The sequence below is a fragment of the Plutella xylostella genome, chromosome 24 (assembly GCF_932276165.1).
Source record: "Plutella xylostella chromosome 24, ilPluXylo3.1, whole genome shotgun sequence".
Classification (NCBI taxonomy): Eukaryota; Metazoa; Arthropoda; class Insecta; order Lepidoptera; family Plutellidae; genus Plutella; species Plutella xylostella.
In genome coordinates, this window is record NC_064004.1 from 2,149,180 (window position 1) to 2,163,794 (window position 14,615).

The window sequence follows — 14,615 nt, forward strand, 5'->3', positions numbered from 1 at the left end:
TTTAAAAATTAAAGTCTGTCCGCTGGTGGGTTTATACGTTGTCATACTTATCGTTGTCACACCTTGGGCAGTCAACATCTGACAACTATCTCACTATATGACTCCAATTCTCACATCACGACGGTGACAAATCCTAGTCCAGCTCTAATGTTAGTCACTGTCAGTGCCAATTTCTCAATAGTCGGTTATCTAACCGACAGGGGTTGAGTTATAAATTAAACGTCATCTCCATATAAAATTCATGACAGATGTGTCAACAGCCAACCACTCCTCCATGGTTTTGCACTAACCGACTATGGAGAAATTGGCACTAAGCAGATTAACGAACACTTGTACATAATACATTCAGTTCTCGCTTTACTTTCGTGTACTCATTATTGTTACAAACAAAAAATGCTCGGTCTAGTTTAGAAATTCCTTCACTGGTCACGCTACTCGTCAAATCCACCTATTAATGTCATAAGACAGATGAATTCACCTACTTGTATAGTGATTGAGTAAATGTACACACGCATGTGATAATGACAGGCAAACGTGGCGTGGGGCGCCCTCAGGATGGGCTGGACCGATGACTTTATACATCATCATCATCATCAGCCAATAATCATCCACTGCTGGACATAGGCCTCTCCCAAGGAGCGCCACAACACTCGGTCCTCGGCCTTCCTCATCCAACCACTGCCCGCCACCCGCCTAAGGTCGTCAGTCCAGCGGGCAGGAGGGCGTCCCACGCTGCGTTTGCCTGTTCGTGGTCTCCACTCGAGAACTTTATTAACTACGAGAGACTTTATACACTCACGAGCAATGAAAAAGTTCCAGTGACATAGTACGAAATAACTCCTAAACGGAAAAGGCTAGCTAAATGACGCCGTCTGGGTGAATATTTGAAAACGAGTGTTTTTGCCTCATTTACCTGGCATTTTTCAAAATTGAACTCTAGCCCTTTTGCTGTAAACTCGTGCTTAGGGGAATCGAAGATTACCTATATAATGTGATTTGCCTCATGTTTTGACGAGTAGTTTGTGAGATACGGTAAGTGAATTAATGAGCCTGCCAAACGAATGAGGAATAAGCCAGAACAATGAGAACATGCAGACATATAAATTAGGCTCGGCCAGGTCAATTATAAATTATTCATTACCTCGTAATAAATAAAGTCTAATTCAAAACATGTTTATTCAATCAAGTTAAGTAAAAAATGTTTTTAAACATAAAATCAAATACAGATCTTCTAACATTATTTTAAACACAACCAGCATTTTTTAAAATAAATCAGTCAGGATAATTAAAAATAATATGAGATAGTTAGGTAACATGCTCTTAAAAATAACACAATATTTAATCGTTTCGAGGTAAATTAAATTCTTTACAATACTCAGTCTTTTAACACAAACTCAACGTCACTCAATCAAATTTAATCTTCTCAACCCATTGGAAATTAAAAACAAATGTAATACTCGAAGAATCTAAAGCGAAGAAGGTAAGTGATTATCTATCAACATTGAGTACGACCGAGTCCGCGTTGTTCTATGTCTATCAATCTAAAACAGTCTCTTAAATATACAAGGTGTTGCAAAAAGGGTATACTAAGCCGAAACCTACATGTGCAGCATGGTATATCTAAGCCCGAAACTGTAATCAGAATTTCAAAATTCGTGAAAAAAATTATTAATTTTTCATAAAAACTTTGTTGGTCACGTGACTTTTACTATGGAAGAAAAAATATTTTTTTCGCGAATTTCCAAAGAAGAAAGAAAGAAAGAAAGATAAAACTTTATTTGTCACTGACAGCATTTACTCTTTGGATGAAAACCTGTTTATTGTACGCAAGACTTCGTCCCAAAAGTCTTCCAGATGTTGGTCTGGTACGCTGTTTATCAAAAATCTAAATGTAAGTGCTTTTTCATTTCGAATACACGAACAGTTAGAGAGGGAAGTATTTTCACTATCCATATTCGAACCATTGGTTTTTCGCAACCCTGAAACAAGATAGAGCCAAAAAATTACCGAAGGAAATTACTTGGTAGGTATCTACTTAGGTGGGTAATCTAGATACTTACTACTACTAATAGGTAGATTTGATTGAGAATGTTGATATAATAATAGCTATGGATGATAACATAAAATCTCATAACACATAACATTAAGGATGTTGTAGGATATTATTATGTAGATATTTATCAACCTACCACCACTGCCACTAGCTTCATCTCTTTTTGTTTCTTTGGCTTTTCTTTTTCTTGGTGCTAAAATAGAAGGTGATAGTGGCCGGTCATCGCTATCCTGAGACAAAAAAAAACATATTTTTTGGATGGACCAGTAGGAAATTTAATAGTACCTAATACTCAGCAACGGCCGCCGGCGCAGAGGCAAACCAATAAGGAGATGGCCGGATGACCTGGACACCTTAAGCAAGGACTAGCGTGAGCAGGTCCAAGACAGGGATAATTGGAAAATTCAATGAGAGACCTTTGCCCAGCATTAGGACATGATAGGCGGATAAAAAAAAAACTGAAAGGATCGCATCAGAAATACTTATTCCCAATCTCCGCTGGGGAGCAAAGGGCCGAAGTGAAGCGCCACCATTCTTTACGATCTTAGGCCAACTACTTACATCCGCCCAGACATCCCCACCTGGCATATTTCCTTTTTGACAGAGTGCTGCCATGTTTCGACTCGCGGTCTGCCGAGTCTTCGTTTACCGCCTTCGAGATGCCATGTCAGTGCTTCCTTTGGGACGTTTTCAGTACGCCTGAGTACGTGTCCAAACCAGCCTAGCGTAGACATAAGTCTTTAATTATAATTGGTCTGGAATCAACAAATTCATCTGGCATTATGTACCAGATAAAAACAGACAAATGAGTGGCAGATAAATGAGTTTTTACATAAAAACAATAAATTATTAATTAAATTGTGAACTTAATCATCTACCTTGTTATGGAAAAAGGTAGAATACAGTGTGATCACGTATGTGGTTAAGTAACGAAACAGAAGTATCATCAGCAAGCATGTAGGGCAGGACATATAAATTAGGACACTTACCGTACAAAGTCCAGATTATCTGCTTGCTATCACAATTTATCGTCGTCACAAATCGCACGCGGACGGTGCACTCTGCCGGCAGACGGGCGGTGGACTGACCTGATTGAACTCGAACGCAAGTTCAAAAATATTCAACCCTTCAATGGTGGCGTTCGTGAAAAGACACGGCCAGACAAATTAGTTTTTATGGTGCGGACGTTTTGAAAAGCTTAATAACTTTTATTGTATTATATTTAGAGGACAATGAATATTAAGAACTTCACGAGTATATATTGAAATATAAAGGATTTATATTTTAATGTTTTCAAAGCGAACATTGTAAGACTTATGAACTAAAATGTATACGAAATTGGAGTTTAGACGCGCCATATAAATGGGATTTGAGTGTTATCTGGTCATAAATTTTTTTAATTTTATATGAATCGTTGTAAAACTGTAAATAGGCCTTGATAGAGAATTTCATTTTACATGTACCATACAAATATAGCCTCAAAATTCGAAAAAATAAGTAGATTCTCCCGATGAAAACTGACAAATTTAGCGCTCCAAATATTCACCCGTCTGCAATATTGAAGTACATCTAACAGCGCATCAGAACATTACCAACTGAAAACGTAAATATGGTGTTTATTGTAATCGTTTAAAAACACAGATATTTGTTCTCGGGTCTTGGATGTGCCCGTAAAATGGCAATAGGCCCGCCCCCTATTACATTGGGACTAACATAACACTCTGGCGAAAAGTGGGTGCAGCAATGCACCTCTGCCTACCCCGCAAGGGAGTACATTAGTACAAGGCGTGAGTGCGTGTGGTTTTTTTTTGTAATCATTTGGTCTCGGCATTTTGTTAGTGGAACTTTTTCATTGCTCGTGAGTGCATTATGTACTTTAGCTAACGGTACCGCTCAAAGATAATAATCTAGGGAATTCACTTATCGCATACTTAGGCACTCAGGTAGCCTGTTCTAAACAGGTTTAGCGGAAACTTACTTTATTTTGGTATAATTTATTCTGACGACCACGTAAAAATTATAAAAGCCCCTTCTCGCCACATCTTCAAGCGACTAACCCGCGCTCACTATCTCAGCCAATTAAATAGATAGCATTTTCGTGTACCTGTCTGGATATTATATTATTATTTTGTATTTTTATATATTATATGTATACCTATTACAGTTATGTATCCTTTGTATAAATTTATATAAGTATTAGAATGTATTTTTATTATATATATTTAGATAATTATTAAGTGACGTGTTTTTAGTTCTTTCATCTTTCATGATTTTTTTTTTGTTTTTTTTTTGCACATCTTTGTACCAGTTTTCCTGTACCTACTGTAGGTTGGCTGGTAGAAAATGCTCTTAGCATTAAGCCCACCTTTTGTACATTTATTTTATATTTGTGCAATAAAGAATTAAATAATAATAATAATAATAATAAAAATGTCGCCACACTTGTTAGTTGTCTTCTTGTTCTTGATAAAGTTGGAATTCCTAACTCACTTGACGATTGGGTGGCGCAGTGGTTAGTGAGTCTCATTGCTGAAGGTCCCGGGTTCGATCCCCGGCTGGGGTAGATATTTGTTTAAAGACGAATAGTTGTTGTGGGGTCTTAGGTGTTCAATGTTTGTGACGTGTGACTAGGAATATGTGTTCTTTAAATCCCTATATTCATAAACAAATAGTTTATTTGTACCTACTATAGGCTGGTCTATGTGGCTGGCTAGCTAAACAGGGTGTTTTTTTTTATTTGTGACTTTCAGTTAGTCTAGTGTTCAACTGATTGATAACCTTTAATTAAGTACAAATCTATTAAATAGAGATTAATACTCGGTATCTTCTTTATAAATTGCTATCTGACAACAAGTGGCAAGATGATGGATGATAGATGCAAAATCTTATTTGTTTATTTCATATAGCCCAGTTAAACATACTTACTGTAAATATAGGGAAATTGCGATATAAATAAATAAATAAATACTTGAGTGGGAAAATGTCACACACGGCCATCCGACCCCAAGCTAGACAGAACCTGTGTTATGGGTGTCGGACAGCTGATATATCTACACAAATACATAGATAGATACATACGAGTACCTACTAAATATAAATATCAACACTCAAGACAAAAATCTGTCTTTCAACAAATATCTGCCCCAGCCGGGAATCGAACCCGGGACCTTAGGCATAGCAGTAAGGGTCACTAACCACTACACCATTCGACTCGATATGTGTGAGTACTGTAAACGTGCCAAGTTTAGTTAACTGAACTGTACACCGGACAGTAACAACGGTCGACGACCGAATGGCGTAGTGGTTAGTGACCCTGACTACTGAGCCGAAGGTCCCGGGTTCGATTCCTGGCTGGGGCAGATATTTCTTTAAAAACAGATATTTGTACTCGGGTCTTGGGTGTTGATATTTATATTTAGTATCTATCTATCTATGTATTTGTGTAGATATATCAGCTGTCCGACACCCATAACACAGGTTCTGCCTAGTTGGAGTCGGATGGCCATGTGTGAGATGTCCCCACATATTTCTTATTATTATTATTATTATTATAGTAAAGCCAGTCAAAACAAAACTCAGCGCCCATACATCATGATAACGGCAGTTTTTAACTCAACTTAGATAATTTACTCTTATTTTCAGACTTATCTCGCTAATTTATTCCAGTGAAAGTATTTTTACTAACATCTTAATTATGTAACAAATGGGTATATTTAATGCTAAGGTATGTAATTATGTTAGGTAGGTAATAAGGCAGTTTAATTTCATTGAGTGAGCACTGTGCACTCAACGTGGAATAATAGTAAGTAAGTATTATGCCAAGAAGTCTGATTGTCTATTTACACGAGGAGCACAGGGCATCCACAGTTCTTCTCCAGATATTTCTGTCCTGGGCTCTTTCCTTGGCTTCGTCCCATCAGCTACCGTACCACCACCGGAACTTTCAAACTTTAGTCAAATCCCATGTACTTTATAACTTCCATGTCAAATCCATACAAGTAACTTGAAAAATTGACAAGTTCATTTTATTGCTAATAATAATAATGTTTGGTAGTGGTAACCCCATTGGGCTCTTTCCTGTTAGATAAATATTCGTGAGTATCTAAAATGATCGGAAATAAATGAATAAAAATACTTAGGTAGTAATTTTAATTTAGGCTACCTGCCTAAAGTAGTTTGCCCCGACACGACGCAGCTTCCTACGCCAAGTAAGCACTAAAATAAGTCAACCATCACAAGTCACAATATGAGTCGGCGAGTGAGTCACACTTACATAACTATCTCACAATCAGTCAATGTCAGCGGGTCACGGGTCAATCGATCCGGGTGAACGATCCACATCCGCGGGTTAAGTGAGCTGAATTAACTGGATCTGCGTCCTGATACATACTGTAAGATATTCGTCGTTGGTTTATCGATGAATTTATTTCGGTGTAGGAAGGTTTTATTGCAGACACGCAGATACTAACAAAATGGGCAGAAACAAGTGATATTTAATAAAATGACTATTAAGTAGGATTGGACGTATATTGGAACATTGAACGAAACAATAAATAAAGGTTCCTCTTGCCAAAATAGCTCACAACTCAACATAATACTAGTAAATGTTTTAATGTGATCATGAGCCAACGAAAATTTTAACCTTCGATCTTCCTCATCCAGCCACTATAACGACTCGAGGGCGAGTCACGTTACGTTTGCCTCTTCATATAGAATAGAATACTCTTAATAGTCTTCACTCGAAAACTTTTATACCACCCTTCTTGTTCATCTATTCTTCGCCATAATAATAAGATTATAATAAGTTTTTTTAACTAAGCCAGACACATCTGTACCTATATCAGACATCAGCGCTACTAGAATACTAGCTTAGACTACTACAATACTGTTAACAAATTGATCAAAAACCTCCTTATTTATAACAAAATGCAACAGCTTATGCAAAAAGTGGTTCTATAAAAAAGTAGAGGTTCTATGTAAATACCTTAGATGTTTTAGTAAGCTTACATAACCCAAGAACAGGTCTAACATGTATAAAAGACGATGGTTTAGACTGATATGGTAATCATTGTAATTAAAGAAGCTAGCCGGAGTTTTTGCATTAGAATGCGTGTAGATGCACCTTTGTATACTTAAGATTAACAATATACAACAAGATGGTGTATCACATACAAAAACAAAGCAAAAAATTATCCGCATTTTGTTTAAGTACTGTCCAACTGTTTTCAACCTAATGACAACCATTGTACCAATGAATAAAGTCGGAAATCTTCTAACCGAACTAATTCAAAATAAGAGCTCACTGGTAGAGGTGGGGTGTTATTTGTCGAGACGTTTCTTGTTCACTGACACTCCATCTAGTTCAGTTTAAAATATAGTTGGGTATTTATTACACTCACGGGCAATGAAAAGGTTCCACTGAGAAAAACACACATTTACTCCTAAACGGAAAAAGCTAGCTTTATGACGCCTTCTGCAACATTGAAGTACATTTAACGGTGCATTAGGATATTACCAACTAAATACAATTATATTTTGTTCAAATTTTAAATGAAATATTAGAAAAAAATGGGGACGTTTGTTATCGACTTTTCGTGAGTGGAACTATTTCATTGCCCGTGAGTGTATTATATTAATTAAAGTAGCTTGATAGAGTTTTTGCTTTAGAATGCGTATAGACCGCTGTTAGCATTTATACCTGGCTATTATTCTGAACCTTTATGACCAGCCATATAGGTAGCTACTTAACAAGAAATCCAGGAACGAATGTTATAAAAAATACTATACCTGCCCTGTAACCTACGACACGGGTACTCGACACGGGTGACATCGGCTCCAGTGTTATTTATCGCAAATCGATGAAAAATGTCGCAAAAACCGCTCGAAACTTTAGTACGCGAGTTACAAAAGACAGTGACATTGTTATCTAACAAAGTGAGCTCTCTCGAGGCTAAAATAAGTGAACAAAACGCATTATTAGTTAATCAATCCAAAATAATTAACAATATCAGTGATTGCGGTAGTCGTGATTCTGTTTCCACCCCGCCTCCAGCCGCTGCAGCGCCCGCGCCCAAACTTATACGGCAAGCGCGTTTAAAAGCAGCTACAGCGCTTAAAGCTGGAAGCAGTCAGCGGAAATCATCACCGAGTACCCACCAAGCAGGGGCTGATTCATCCACGAAGCCGGCCGAGGGCGGCCGAGTGTCCACGAGCGCGTCTCCCACCACGCCGACAGTCCCCACCGCACGCGCGCCGGCCAACTATGCGGCGGCGGCCAGCAAACCGGCGGAAGCTGTAGCCACCGAACGGACACTGCAGACGATGCCTAACCAGGCTGATAATGACGCTGGTCCTTGGGAAACGGTTTCCAGACCCAAAAGAAGGAAAAAACATCAGACTATCATTGTCGGAACGGGCAGTGAGGATAATGAGCTTCAAACGGTCGAAACAATTAAATACCTACAGGCTTGGTCATTTAGACCCGAAACGACAGAGGAAAATATTAAATACTTCCTAAATAAGGAAGTCAAATCGGATGATTATTTCGTGGAGAAACGAATAATAAAAACGGATCGACATGCATCATTCGTAATCGGCATACCCGAGAGCCTGTTTACGAGATTCAAATCGCCCGTTGTATGGCCCCCGGGCGTCAAACTAACGGACTGGTTTCAAAGACGTCCCCGCGGCTCACAAGAGTGGCGGCGGGGCGACTCCAAAAATCGCATTGACGAATGCCCCACTCCACGGGCCCAGTAATAGGAGTATCCCGTCACCGTCCACTTCTGGAACATCATCCAGACCCGCTCCAGACCCGCCCGGGACGACACTTCGAATTTTACACCAAAACATCCGAAAACTGGACATTAAAATTCCAAGACTCGAATACTTATTACAAACGATGTATGAATGTGAGATTTTATTGCTTTCCGAGCACTGGATGACAGAAAGTGAGATCGATAAGATTAATATTATAAACTTTAACTTAGTGTCTAGTTACTGCCGACCCACCCGCGGCCACGGCGGTGTTTGTATTTATGTTAATAAGCGAGTAAACGTGATGGATAGGACAGATATTCGAAAATATTCTATTGAAATGCATTGTGAAATTACTGCAATCGAGTGTGTTGACTTGGATTTGATAATACTGTGTGTCTATCGATCTTGCACAGAGGGTGACTTTGATATTTTTATGTCGCAGCTTAGGCTAGCGTTAGACTCAATAGTTCACGAATCATGTAATATTCTCCTAATGGGTGATTTTAACGTTGACCTACTTGTTCCGTCTGCTCGTAAGCGCGAGCTACTTAGTCTTGTGTCCGAGTCGAACCTGAGGTCGCTCGTGCGGTTCCCGACGCGCGTGCAGGGCGCGTCCTCGACGTGCCTCGACCACGCCTACACCGACCTGGACGCGGCGCGGACCCACGTCTCCGCCGCACACTCGGATCTTTCAGATCACAAAGGTATTTATTTTAAGATAAAATATCTCAAAAAATGCCACAATACTAGGCATATTAAGAAGCGCTCTGTAACTAAGAGTAATATAACTCAGTTTCTGGAATATTTGTCGCACTTAGATCTGACACAATTAAACAATGGCTCAGTGATGCACATTTCCACAAACTTAAACGTTTTCATAAAAGAACTAATGCGACTATTCCATAATCACTGCCCAATAAAAAAGGTCCCAGAGACTTTTAAACAATTCTCTTGGAAGACCGAGAATCTTTCACACATGCACAATTTTTTGCAACTGTTGCAGATGTATAAAGATCACTATCCTAGAAATGATGATATTATGCAACTGTACATAGAGTATAAATCTAGATTTCATAAAGAGGTGCGAACGGTACGACGTGAGTATATAAATCAATCGATAGCTCAAAGTTCTAACATATCACGATCGTTATGGACTGTTATAAAGTCAGAGACATGCAAAGGTCCTAGTACAAACCCGTTGGCTATTTTACAAAAATGTTTATTAGGGCCGTCCGGCTCGGCGCGCGAGCTCGCGTGCCTACTTAATGAATTTTACATCTCTGTGGTGCGCGACACGGCGCTGCGCCCGCGCCTGCCCGCCGCGCTGGCCCTGCTGCGCGCCGCCGTGCGCCCCGAGCCCTCCTCCATGTTCTTCATCCCCTACACGATGGAGGAAATACAATCGATCCTAAAAAAGATAAAGAGGAAACCCACTAGAGATGCCTACGGATTCCCTTGTGATTTACTGTGTAGATTGCCGGATGCAGTCCTGTCATGTCTTTGCAACCTGTTTAATGAAAGCACAGCTAAGGGAGAATATCCCTCAGCTCTTAAACTTATAAGGGTCGTCCCGGTCTGGAAGGGTAAGGGAAGCAAGACTGAGATGGGGCGGTACAGACCGATCGCACTCGTACCGGCCATCTCTAAAATATTTGAGACAGGCCTCTGCAGCAGGTTAATGGGCTTCCTGAACCGGAACAAGGCGCTCTGCTCGGAGCAGTACGCGTACTGCCCGGGGCGCTCCACCGTGTGCTGCGCGCGCCGCCTGCAGCGCGAGCTGCTCGCGCGCCTGGAGCGCCGCCCGCGCCGCCGCGTTGCCGCCGTGTTCGCCGACCTCTCGCGCGCGTTCGACCTGGTCGATCACTCCCTCATTATCGCGAAACTGGAACACTATGGCGTCCGTGGGCAGGTACTCGAGGTATTTAAATCCTTTTTGGCCGACAGAACGCAGGTGACGGAGGTGGACGGTGAATCATCCGAGCCGCTATCGGTTGGTGACAGGTCGGTCCCGCAGGGCTCCAACGTGGGTAACACCCTATTTGTCATCCTGATGAACGATTTGCCGGGAATTTCGGAACGCGCCACATTTCTGATGTACGCCGACGATATCTGTGCGATTGTGGATGGTAAGGATGACCTGGAGCTGACCACGAACCTGGAATCAGTCATCCACAGTCTCACTGGATGGTTCTCAGCAAATGGGATGCAATTAAATTTGGAGAAAACCCAAGTACTAAGATTCTCCCTGCGTGGGCCGTCGTGCGGTGACACGGCCGCGCCCGCGCTCGTGGTGGACGGAGTGCCGCTGCCGCTCGCCGCCGCCGTGCGCTTCGTGGGCTTCACCGTCGACTCGGCGCTGCAGTGGGGTCAACATATAGACGCCCTATGCTCCAAGCTCGGTAGTGCATACTATGCCCTGTCAAGGCTTTCAGCGACCTTAACTAAAGAGCATATGTTGACTGCCTATTATGGTTACTTCCACTCTTTGCTCACTTATGGCATAGACCTATGGGGCCTGTCCGCAGACTGCAATAAGCCATTTATAATGCAGAAGCGAGCGGTTCGCCGCGTGGCCGGAGCCCCGGCCGACGCGCCGGCGCGACCGCTGTTCATCGGCATGCACATCCTGACAGTGCCGTGCCTTTATATTTTAGAAGTCCTAAAATATGTAAAGCGCAACCCCACTGAGTTCCCAGACTTTACTTCAGGGGATCGTAGATTTGCCTCACGAAGACCTAACGACCTAAGGTCTGCTGAATGCCGCCTATCTAAAACTGGGAAGTCAATACATGTAATGGGTCCCCAGATTTTTAACAAACTTCCTGATAGTATAAAAGAAATCAGGAGAGTTACTAGCTTCCTCGGTATGGTTAAGAATCACCTATTAAAAAACGCGTACTACTCTGTGCAAGAATTCTTAGACTCATAAGTGATGTATATAATATGTTGTATTATATATAAGATAGGTACCTACTTACTTTTATAACTTTAAAATAATATATATTTTAATTAACATACCTATTATTAGTGTGTCTACTAACAATGTGTATGACGATTGGACGATGTATTCATTTAAACATAATTATTTGAAATTATTAATACTATAATATTGTGATAATTAATTTAATTTAATGTTCATTCTAATGACCTGTAATGCTTATTTATCAATAAATGAATATGAATATGAATATGAATATGAATATGTAGCACAGGGCGCTGTTAAGACGTGACAAGAGTTCTCCGTCGCGCTCGCTCTTGAGGCAGCGCGATGTGAGTGAGCGCGATGCAAAACTCTTGTCACGTCTTAAATGCGCCCCGTACTAGCCCTTGGTCAGCGGTCTAATATGACTGTATAATCCACTATACTTTTTTTTCTATTTCAGTTGTTTTAACTAAATAAAGTTCAATACATTTTTTATGAAAAATATTTTATAGAGACGTTTTGAGCCTCTAAATAGGTACCTAACCCTCGGTTTCGCAACTGAGTATTTGAGGTTGAGTCGTTCTCAAAGCCTACTTAAGTTCATACTTATTAAATTTCTGTTTCTGAATTGAGATTTCTTATGATTGAGTTTGGTTTGAGCAACAGAGCTTGAGAAATCTCAAATTTGACAGTTGGCATGCTTAACTGCATGCTTAGCGACGAAAATGCGTTTCACAACGCGTTTGACAGCGCTCAAACCGTACTTGCTCAAAGTTGAGTCTGTCAAATTTAAGTAACCAATTTCGGCTACTAAAACCTTAATCAAATATTTTTACTCGTGATTATTGTGAAATATCAAGTATTATACAAGAGTTTTGTTTGCTGTACAATGTCCAGTGACGATACTTCGTTAATTTAATCTTATAACACCATTCATAAATGCAGCCATACCGTCACAAGAAGCATTTAATAGAGCCAAGAACCCAACAAGAAACACCATTGAGTGATGCTTTGTGGTGCTAAAGAGAAGATTCCCATATCTACATTATGGAATGCAACTCAAACTGCAGAAGGTTTACAAGGTCATTATGAGATGTTGCACAACATGGCTCTAGAACTAGTAGACGATTATACTTGTGGTTCTGGACAATGAAATAGAAGAGGAACCATATGCTGTGCAGCCTTTGCCTCAAGAACTGCAATTTGAAAACCAGAAGAATATGCTGTAAGAACCATGTAAGAACAGCACTGGTGGAGACATATTAAATATTTATGAATGTAAGGACTTATATTAGATTTCATGGCTATAAATAAAAATATTTGTTTAAAGTTTTAAACTTTTATATTCTTTAATGGACAACATTTCATTTTCTTTACCTTATATTTTTATTAGCTATTCGGAAAGATTATAAATAATTAGAGGACCCGTATTTTTTTATTTTGCATATACATTAATTTTTGCATGTTATTTTTAACTTTAAAGTTAATTATTTTAAAACCGGAAGTGACATCACATAGTAGGCTCAATTTAAATTTTTGTCTATTGCCTTAGTCTCGAAAAAAAACATAAATGACACTGACAAGTGACATTTAAACTTTGTTTACATGCCAACCAACAAATGGGTCATTTTCAAATGACATTGATATTTCTGATGATACAAAATAGGTACTTATTATGTAAAAAAATAAACAGAAGCATTTTTTCAGCTGTGTAGGCGGTGGCATGCTCTGGGACATATTAAATAGAGGTCATCTCTTAATAAGTACTAACCATTTTTTATGATAAATTAAAAAAATACTCAGAAAGTGTCAGAACAGAATTTATGAAAATGACCCAAATAAACAACAACGACTCGATAAAACGTCAACGCCAACCAAAAATGAAAGTGACAGTTACTTTGTTTTTAAATCTATAGGCTTTGATTATCAAAATGCATCGCACCTGATGCATGACGTCATCAGCACTTTTTTACTATTTTATGATTTTCTCGAAAATGATACATCCAAAAAATACAAAAACATTTTTTTTGTGGCCTTGAGAGCTAAATCTCGAAATGGTTTTCGATTTATAGCAGCTTAAGTTTTTTGAAATGTTGTCCATTAATAATATTTTTTATCAGGAAACCACAAAAATCACAGTAATCACTTAGAAATCAAAATAATGCTCCGGGTTTGATTTGTTGTTGTTGTTCTAAGGTACCCTGGTGGTACAGAGGGTCTTCACGAGAGTGCGCCACGCCGTCCGGTCCTCAGCAACCGCTCTGGCCTCCGTCCAGCTCAGGCCTTGCGCTCGCAGCTCGCCGTCGACTGTACGCCGCCATGTGTGCACGAGGCGACCGCGTCTGCGGTGGTGCGTCCCTTCTGATAGTGTGGCCGATCAATCTCCAATTCGCCATGCGACTTCTTACTCGATATGTAGTTGGTTCATCGATCCCTTAGTCACAATCGAACAGCTGAAGCGAATGGACCACGGAGTTGAAGAGGGGTTTTTACGCAACGCTTGAGCATGTTGGAGTCCCACACAGATCCGAGTTGAGGGAAGGCAGTTTTCGTAATTTATTCCAGCATTCACACGGGGCTACCAGTCAGTGCTCTACTTGGTTGCTCACTGGGTCCAGTCACTGAACTAACTAATTATTATCTTCCTTTCCATTTTAATATTTGGTTAGAATCCTTTAATTTAATGGATAACTATGGTAAAATACACAAGATTATATTTGGTTTTGAAGATGAATATTTATGAAATGACAATAGATTTGATTGATTGACATTTCGAGTTTCACAGATTGGATTTTGAAATGCGTTCCGTTGTCTATCCTGGTGATCCGAAATTAAAAGAAATATCTGAATTTATAACATTATGGCCTAATATATTATAAA